Source organism: Pinus tabuliformis, chromosome 7, assembly GCF_031772625.1.
Source record: "Pinus tabuliformis cultivar Carrire ecotype Pingquan chromosome 7, CPIR1, whole genome shotgun sequence".
NCBI lineage: Eukaryota > Viridiplantae > Streptophyta > Pinopsida > Pinales > Pinaceae > Pinus > Pinus tabuliformis.
In genome coordinates, this window is record NC_142293.1 from 617,068,366 (window position 1) to 617,078,502 (window position 10,137).

Sequence of the window (10,137 nt, forward strand, 5' to 3'; positions counted from 1 at the left end):
TTGTTGCGCATAGGGAGTAGAAGGTGGAGTGAGGAACAACTAACCAAATCGGGATTGGATGTGTCTTTCATAACTACAACGCACTGAAGGGACGTTCAATGACATTTGGGCTACGAAGTAATGCTACTCTTGTTTCGTTGACATTGTCATTTAGAATTCACATTTACTGTGTTTGGGGTTGCTGCTCTTCGATGAAATTGAGTAAATTCACTTTAAAAGTAAGATTCACAGATACCATGGTGACAATCATACTGAATCATGATGTCTCCAATGTAATATTATTTAACTGATTCGTAATATTGTGAAGAGCGATCACATTAGACTCCAGAAAAAAACAATATTGTTAGAGATCATGGACTAAAGGAGCTGGAATATTGAAAATCCAAGTTGTGGAGAAACTGCTGCAAGCGAGCCAATTTTTTTGAGGTGAGCAACACACTTACTGTCTCATAATCAATCTTCTTGTTACTATGTTCATCCAATAAGGTACACTTCTCCAAATTGATCGATGTTATAAATCCATTTAATGTTAGATATTCTACAATTTTAATAATGATTCTGCATGCGGAATAAACTCAAGGAATCATTAAACCTTATTGCCCAGGGATACGAGTTACCTCTAGCCATTGGTGATGCATTGAAGCAGGCCACAATCCACAAGCTTCTCCTTCAGCACTCCAGCTTCTGCCCAGACAAAAGAACACAAAATTCTGAAGGCACTTCCGAGCTCTGCTATCTCAGCTAGATGGTGTAGAACTGAAGGGGGTTTGAGATATGAGCTTGGGGACCAACAGATGAACATATAGCTAAGCTTCCATCAAGCTTCTAAATGTTATGTGTTAGAAAAACCACAAATCAAGGTAGAGATGAGATCAAAGTAATGGACCACTTTAGTAGCTCCCAATTATTAATTTAGTAATTGCAGTTGATTTTCTTAACTTAAGGAAACTACTGCAGTTGGTTTCCATAAGTTAAGAAAAGCTGCAACTCCATAAATCAAGGTAGCTTTTGTGTTAAATTAATGGAGCTTAACATTCTCCCACTTGGTCCATACTTCCAAACTTAATGTCTCAACTTAAAAACCATTGACAATCTTTATTAAGTAATAGATACATGAATCATGGCGATAAGTCCTCTTATGACGAGTATTATCTTCCATGTATTACTATGCATTTATTCTTATTATAATTTATGTGGTAACAATATCTTAATGAATAAACCCTATGTTTATTCTTGGTCCTTCTTAAATGAATTTTCTCAAATCAACTTAAGGTGCACATAAATATGAGAAAAAACATCACAATAATTAAGAATTTCATTATCATTGTCCATACAATGAAAAACTGCATAATGGAACCAAGTCCCATATTCAATACATGATCCTTGAAATTAACTGTGGCATGCCCTTAGTCAAAGGATCATTGATCATTAACTCAGTGCTGTCGTGCTCAATGACCACTTTATTTTCTTTAACACGTTCCCTTATAGCTAAAAACTTAATGTCGATGTGTTTATTTCGACTCCCACTATTTTAGCCATAAAACCAGCATCTGAATTATCACAATATATTCTCAATGGCTTAGATATAGAATCCATAATTCTAAGCCCAAAAATGAAATTCTTAAGCCATACACCATGTAAAGCAGCCTCAAAACAGGAGACGAACTCGACTTCCATAGTGGAAGTGGCAATCAAGGTCTGCTTGGCAAATGTATCCTGATGTTGATTTGCGTGAATCAACACATTCAGCAAAGTCAGAATCTGAGTAGCCAGTTACTTCCAAGTTGTCCGTCCGTCTATACATAAGCATGTAGGTACCTCATTACTTTCTTTGCAGCTCTCCAGTGGTCTAAACCTGAATCACTCTGACATCGTCCCAACATTCCTACATTAGGCTTCCGACAGCAGAAGCATATGGAATGTTCTTCATTTGTTTCCTTTCTGAGTCGTTCTTCGGGCATTGGTTCAAATTGAACCTATCACCCTTCACAATGGGAGCTATACTTGGTGAACAATCCTTCATCTGAAATCTCTCTAAAATTTTATTAATATAGGTTTCCTGGGACAGACCCAAGATGCCTCGAAATCTGTCTCTATGGATCTTAATGCCAATGACATAAGATGCCTCACCTATATCCTTTATATCAAAACTTTTAGAGAGGAATTGTCTCACCTCATGTAGCAAACCCTTATCATTGGTTGCTAGCAAAAGGTCATCCACATATAAAACAAGAAAACAAATTTTACTCCCACTAACCTTCAGGTATATACATTGACCCATAATGTTTTCTACAAAACCAAAAGAAGAAATTACATTATGGAATCTCAAATACCATTGGGAGGATGCTTGTTTTAAACCATACAATGACTTCTTGAGCTTGCAAACCAATTGCTCACCATGACTAGAGGGGAATCAATGAAGATGTGTTATTCATGAAGAAGTGTTATCAATCATTAATCTTTTAGTGCCAGTGTGAACATGCATTGAATCATATGTGACTTTGTTTTGCAGTAAAGACCATTAGACAAAATACCATTCCCAACATAATCAGATAGACTGAAAGATTCTTCTGAAAAGTTTAAGGAATATCCAAAAGGTACAAGCCTTGAAACTAAAATCAAGTTTCTAAAAAAAACTTGGAACATAAAAGGTCCTTTCTAACTCCAAAACAAAGCCACTACTTAAAGTTAAATAACATGTTCTTATAGCTTCCACATGCGAGCCCATCTTGTTTCCTGATAAGATGCTTTGCTCACTTCTCACTGGCTATTAACGTTAACCATATTAGATTCATAATAAGCAACGAGATTACTTCTTCAAGTTCGGGAATGTCAGAACGAATCTCAGAGAAATTTGCAGGTTGTTCTACTGCATCAAAATAAAGAATCACATGCTTATGTTGAGGCTTAATAAACTTTCATGTTCTACCAATGTAAAACATGGTAAAATGAATTGAATCAAATGACATGAAAATTGCCTGTGGGCTAAATTTTCAACTCAAACAGATTCAATAAAACTTTATGAACTTTCATGTTTTACCAATGTAAAACATGCTAAAAAGAATTGAATCAAATGACATGAAAATTGCCTGTGGGCTAAATTTTCAATTCAAGCAGATTCAATAAAACTTTTATGAACTTTCATGTTTTACCAATGTAAAACATGCTAAAAAGGAATTGAATCAAATGACATGAAAATTGCCTGTGGGCTAAATTTTCAATTCAAGCAGATTCAATAAAACTTTTATGAACTTTCATGTTTTACCAATGTAAAACATGGTAAAAAGAATTGAATCAAATGACATGAAAATTGCCTGTGGGCTAAATTTTCAACTCAAACAGATTCAATAAAACTTTATGATCTTTCACGTTTTACCAATGTAAAACATGCTAAAAAGAATTGAATCAAATGACATGAAAATTGCCTGTGGGCTAAATTTTCAATTCAAGCAGATTCAATAAAACTTTATGATAAAACTTATTAATTCATAACTCCTGTGGGTAGGTTATGAAATTTTATCCTAATTAATCACATAAATATAATAAAAATTCCTGTGGGATAAAATTTATTATATTCAGTGTAATTAATTACAATTTAATGTCTAAATAATCTTTATGTGATCTTGCCAATCAATATATAATTTTATTTAATTAAAGATGCTGTGGCTACTCTCTAATTAATTAAAATTACATGGATCACTAGACATTAATTTTGTTGCATAAACAAAACTTAACCAGAGAGAAAAATAATGTTTACTGAAAGGAGTAAGTCAAAATGACATTTTAATAAACTCCATATAAGTGTAATAATTCTCCAGCAAAATCAAAAGCAGTCAGCATTACCGAAAATGACTACAAATTGATTGTTCAATTTATAAACTTAACCCGGAGATTGACTGAATCAGCTTTGATCTACTTTGCATTTGCATAGCAAATGCAGTTCGAAGACTAGCTGGCTTGACTTCAGGCTCCGTCCTTAAGTTTATAAAACAACAAAATAGACCAGCAAACAAGCTATTTTGCTCACAAGATAAATGGAATTAAAATCAAATTTACATTCCTTAGTCTCACTGTCCCATAATTTATTTAAGACTAATTCTTAAATCAATTACAAAATGGGCTCTAAACAATTTGCAAACAAAACTGCAAATTTGAAATATTCAAAGACTAAATTATTTCAAATATTGAAATATTGAAATATTTAAGAATGCATGAACTATTTCCTTTAACATGACTCATATTAAAAAGAATAGACTTCACAACCATTTCACGTTCATACCCGAAACTTTGGTAAGAACCTTTATGTCATGAACATTCTTGAATGAATCAAGTCATATAATGACCTTTCCATTTATTTTAAATATATATTTATAAAATCATCTAAAGTTATGTAACCAAAATACATATAACCAAAATTATAACCAAAGTTATAACCAAATATATATAACCAAAATATATATATCAAAATATATACCAAACGAAACAAACCATACAATATGGTATTAAAAAACGGATTGACTCAAAATTCCAAAGCACTCGTCTTCAAAATAGTAATCACATCAATCCAAATCGAACACTTCTCTTTGCAGAAATTCAATCTTTAAACGACTTATAGAATCTTAAGTTGCAAAGACAACTAAGCTGTTCAGTCTCCCAAGACATATCCCTTCACTTTCAAATGTCAAATCAATGATCTGAGTTTGTCAATGTTAATTAGATTGTCAACAGAATTAGCATCCATATATACCTATTCGATGTTTACAGCCTATATACCAATTGGTATGTTACGATTATTCATGACCATTCCTTACATCTGTCATCCAAAACCGCTGACGAAAACCCCATAGTAGGCGTTACAACTATACAAAAGCGACCACTAGTGAAAACTTTGCATTATCAACCATTACGCTTGTCTCTAATACGGTAATGTGTTTCTGACGGCAATGTGTTTGTATATTATCAACAATGCCAATTACCAGGGTTCGATTTTCATTGTGGTAGCCAGCAAACACATGACAAGGGATGACGCTGCAACTGGCATATAAATTTACCAAAGGAACTCGTGTCAAGAGCATATTTCTCAATGCAACTTTAAAAAAGGGACTTTTGTTAAATATTTACCAACTGCAACCGTCATAACTGGTTTCCCACCTTTCAACCATTTTTAGGTTTTCTTCACCAAAAGCCACACGACAAAACGATGCCGCATTCTGGGTCCGATTAACTGAGAAATAGGAAGGTTATTTTAAGCCGAATGGTACATATCTTTTTAATCTATTAAATAAAATTATAATTCGTTCCAGCTCTCAGCTCACTGCCGACATTTGTTAAAACAAATATATGAATTAGAGTCCAAGAGTTCAGAACCCAGACGGACGGACCGCAAACTCGGCTCCACATAAAATTTCTTTCTGTCATGGCATAACCCTACCTCCTAGCAAACCTAATGGCGGAACCGAGGTTGAAGTTCACCAGTGCTCAGAGCAAGAACAAGAATGATTTTTAACATTTACCAGAAAAACATCAATTATAATTTCTCGTCTCTTTAAAGGGTTAATGTTTTCTACTGGTTTATCTTGGAGCTGAAGATGTTTCTATTTTAACCCACACCAGAAGGAAAAGTCCTTTGATAAGGGCGATAGAGCTTCGCGTTTGTTCATATTTGAGTGTGCATGTTTAGAAAAAACTCCCTCTAGCCGGAAACACCCAATGACAATGAAACCCTTAGTCCCTCCGCTTTCAAATAACAGATTCAGATTGGCCCTGTCGAGTCAAAACACTCCATCGCCATCGCATAAATCAAGAGGGGAATCATACTCCCCTCGCCTTGAGACGATAAAGCTACCAGAGGAAAGGACAGGCAAGTTAATCAAACTACAAACCTTCACATGCAAATGAAATAGAAAACGAATACGCATGCTGGGGGAGAAAAGGTCATGACTTAACCAGGGTTTTGTGCCGGCCAAAACACTTTTCAAATAAGCTGATGTGGTCCGCTACTTTTAGGTTTCTCACTCCTTTATATCAAAGTCCAAGGTCTGAAGGGACTCGAATACTCTTCGGCATCGAAAAGAATTTACTATAATGAATGGCATCGATTATTATTAATAATCTGGTAGGTACATCAATCGCTTTCTAACAAAAATCGTTCGATGAACCAAATTTAAAACTTAAAACGCATAAAAGAAATGTAAAGTGCGCACTTAAAGAATGTGGAGTTCGGCGCACTTAAAAACCCAAGGCAGAGGTAAAAGGGCTCTGATACCAACTGTTAGATATTCTACAATTTTAACAATGATTCTGCATGCGGAATAAACTCAAGGAATCATTAAACCTTATTGCCCAGGGATACGAGTTACCTCCAGCCATTGGTGATGCATTGAAGCAGGCCACAGTCCACAAGCTTCTCCTTCAGCACTCCAGCTTCTGTCCAGACAAAAGAACACAAAATTCTGAAGGCACTTCCGAGCTCTGCTATCTCAGCTAGATGGTGTAGAACTGAAGGGGGTTTGAGATATGAGCTTGGGGACCAACAGATGAACATATAGCTAAGCTTCCATCAAGCTTCTAAATGCTATGTGTTAGAAAAACCACAAATCAAGGTAGAGATGAGATCAAAGTAATGGACCACTTTAGTAGCTCCCAATTATTAATTTAGTAATTGCAGTTGATTTTCTTAACTTAAGGAAACTACTGTAGTTGGTTTCCATAAGTTAAGAAAAGCTGCAACTCCATAAATCAAGGTAGCTTTTGTGTTAAATTAATGGAGCTTAACATTTAATACTTCGAGAAACCTGCAATGAAACAATCATTCCCATGGGAATTTCAAACACTGTGTAAAGAGTTAGGGAAAATGGGAGGCAAACTGCATAGAAGGCAAAGAAAAGTGAAAAGGCTAATGGCCCTAAGTGAGGGTAGTGAAAATTCACATTGGAGGTGAAGAGTGCATGAATTCTACTTATTGAGCACATCCTTTCCTCCAAATAGAGTTTCCATGAGGAGCCGTTAACCACCTCTAATTCCAAAGACAGTTTTATGCTAAACTATATCCATTTATGGAAAATAATTCATTATGATAATCAAAATTCAGAGCATTCCATTTCATTCACAAGTTCGGCCTATTCCTAAATTCCATGGTTCAAGTTCTCATTCTAGAGAAATGGACTGTATGGCATTTTTGTATTTTTTTTTAACATATATAATATATTTGCGAGATTTTCTTTTATATATTTACCAAAATATTTGATTAGAACTTTGCTAAGTATAGAAGGTTGAACAAAGCATGTTTCTTTTGAGAATAATTTTGGTCATATTATTTTTGTTTTTATTATTTTTTCTTATTTCTACTATCCACGATAGAATGAAAAACGTTTTGATGTGGTGTTGTAGCTTTTGTTGTTATTGTAAGTCCAACAGAAACATCTAAAATATGAATTTTGAATGGTTTGTAGTGTGAGCTAATTGTGTTTGCAATATAGTTACTAGATATGGTTGTTTATGGGTATGGGATGCAGAAACATGCTCCGACCATGGCTTGCCCATATTCTTTGTACTCTATGGATATATAGAGTTAAAAAAAAGTTTAAAAGCATTAGGACACTGTGTTCTGGCCTTCTTTTGGCACTGGTATTATCCATAAATAAATGATTTTTGATTAAGTTGGACTTTTATATTTTGTTTAAATCCCATCCACCTAGCCAAGCATTTTTCTTACACAAATATGGCATAATTATGTTTTGTATGGGTTGGTAGGTCTATGAAATTTCCCATCATGGTTGCATCCAGTTGGGCTCTGAGGAAGTCAGCTTTTTTAGTCAAGCCTAGTCTTTTATTTTACCCTTAACTGCACCTTGTATTAAATGTAATTTGTGCTTTTGCTTCTTTAGCCTTGGCCCTATTGTGACATGTCTCGAACATATATTGTTTATGGTCGTGTTACATTGGGACACATACCTGCATCTTGGGTAGATGTCCTGGATGCTATGGAGTGGTGGAAACACAAGATGCATGTTGAATATTGCTAGGTGAGGTATGTTTTGGTAGGATATGTTGGGGATGCAGGGGGTACATCACTAACCATGTTCTTTGTGTCCTGTATGCTTGGATGTAACTTGTTGGATGAGAGGATGTCCATGCTTCCCCTGCATATGATTTTCCATCATGTTAAAAAAGTAAAATCCAAAGACCTCTTATGGGTCCTAGCCATTTGTAGTGGCTTCTTGCCTGCTCTCTTCCTTGTATTAAAACCTATGCAAACCCTAAGTCAACTCATTTTCACCATTATTCAATTTTTGTTGGTGTTCGACATTAATTTGGTGTTGGGAACTACTTTAGAGCTAAAAGCTCCCATTTATAGTTGATTTTCTACTTCAGAGCTAAAAACTCGCATTTATAGTTGATTTTCTGAGTTTTCCTTAGATTTGACGTTTGCCTTGTTGGAGAGTCATTCTTGTCACATTTGAGAGGCATCCCTTTAGTGTTCAAGAGGATTACTTTGCTCATTTTACGAGTTTCATTTTGATTGAATTTCAAATTTTATCATTATTTTATTTATGACACATGAACTCTGAGAAATACATGATTCATTAGATATCAAAATGTGTAAATGGTATGGCACTGTTGGAAATACTGAGAGGGGGGGTGAATTAGTATTTAACTTTTTTTTTTAATTATTCTAGTGATTTCCAAAAGCATATATATATATGTATATGTATACATAGAACACAGAAATCAACAGCTGGAATTAATGCTTTTATTAAAACTCAAGACAATGCAATGAAATAAATACAATATAAGTATATATCTAATTGTGAATAGTTGCCAAGCTCCAACTTGGACTTCAGTGAGGCTCCAAACTCCAAAGCACCAACTCTGTTTTGCAGTGGTTCTACACTTAGGAGCACCTACCCCTAATGACTTCAGTCCTGTTCAGTTCTGAGGCTCCCACCTCTTGGGCTCCAACCCAACCTTGGTATAAATTGGTATGCTACTACACTCTATTTAGCTGAGGTTCTCTCACTCCTACTCTCCTGCCTCTGCTGCTTTTGCTGCCTCTACAGCCTCTGCTGCTTCTGCCTCTACTGCTTCTGCTACCTCACACTCTAGTTCTTCACCACAACAACAGCTCGAACATTTCTCTATTTTTGCTGTTTTATACATTCCCATGCCTCTGTCCATTCGTTTCCTCTTACACCGCCTCTTAGGCTTCCTCCTTGGTTGTTGCGACTTCCTCTGCGCTGTGCAAGTTCACTGACTCTCTGGGGACGTGTAGATTCATTAGACAGGTCCAAACGATCCATGGAGAACACATCTTCCTGATTTACCGTAACAGTGCTCCTTTTGGCAACGATTGTGGGCATACACAAAGTTCTTTCAGTTAAACGGAGATGTTTTGTCCCGATCGCAATCATAATCGCCATGACTCACCCCTGTTAACTGATGTTCAACCTTCTATACCATCGAAACAGCCATCGTAAGCCTTTCAACTATTCTTGTATCGGGTTCACGCTTTAAATCGTAATCGGCGATTCGTGACTCCTGGGGGTCCTTTATATATCGGACCCATGACTCCACTGATGGCCGACGGCCGATCCTCCACTGCTCTGATGGACTGGATGTGATATGGTATTAAACCATGGTTTATATGCCCGTCAGATCCACAGCCTTATCGCAATCGAAGCTTTCAAGCAACAAGGCTTCTCGGCGTGCGATCTGCGACAGATGCGATGAAGGTTACGTCATATTGTAATGTAGCAGCGGGTATGCATGCGTTCATCACAATCGGGGGTTGCCCTTCGTGGAGGTTCGATGCGATATCGCTATCGGCGATCGCAATGGACCGCTTGACATATTGTAGCTCCCACTTCCGAAGTGCCGATGTGATACTCGCTATCGGTGATCGAAAGTCACATAGGGTTAGGGCTTGACGTTAACGTAGACCCCTCATAGCGATGCGATGTGTCGGACCCGATACAAATCAACACTCCCACGTATAGAGTTTCAAGTCCACAATCCGCCTCCGATAGTGTATTTTCCCTAGAGCCAAGTCTTCTGCCTCCGATAGTGTTAAGCCTATGTATATGGGCTTTCTGGCCCGATAGTATAAATGTATATATATGTATGATATATGCTCCTCTG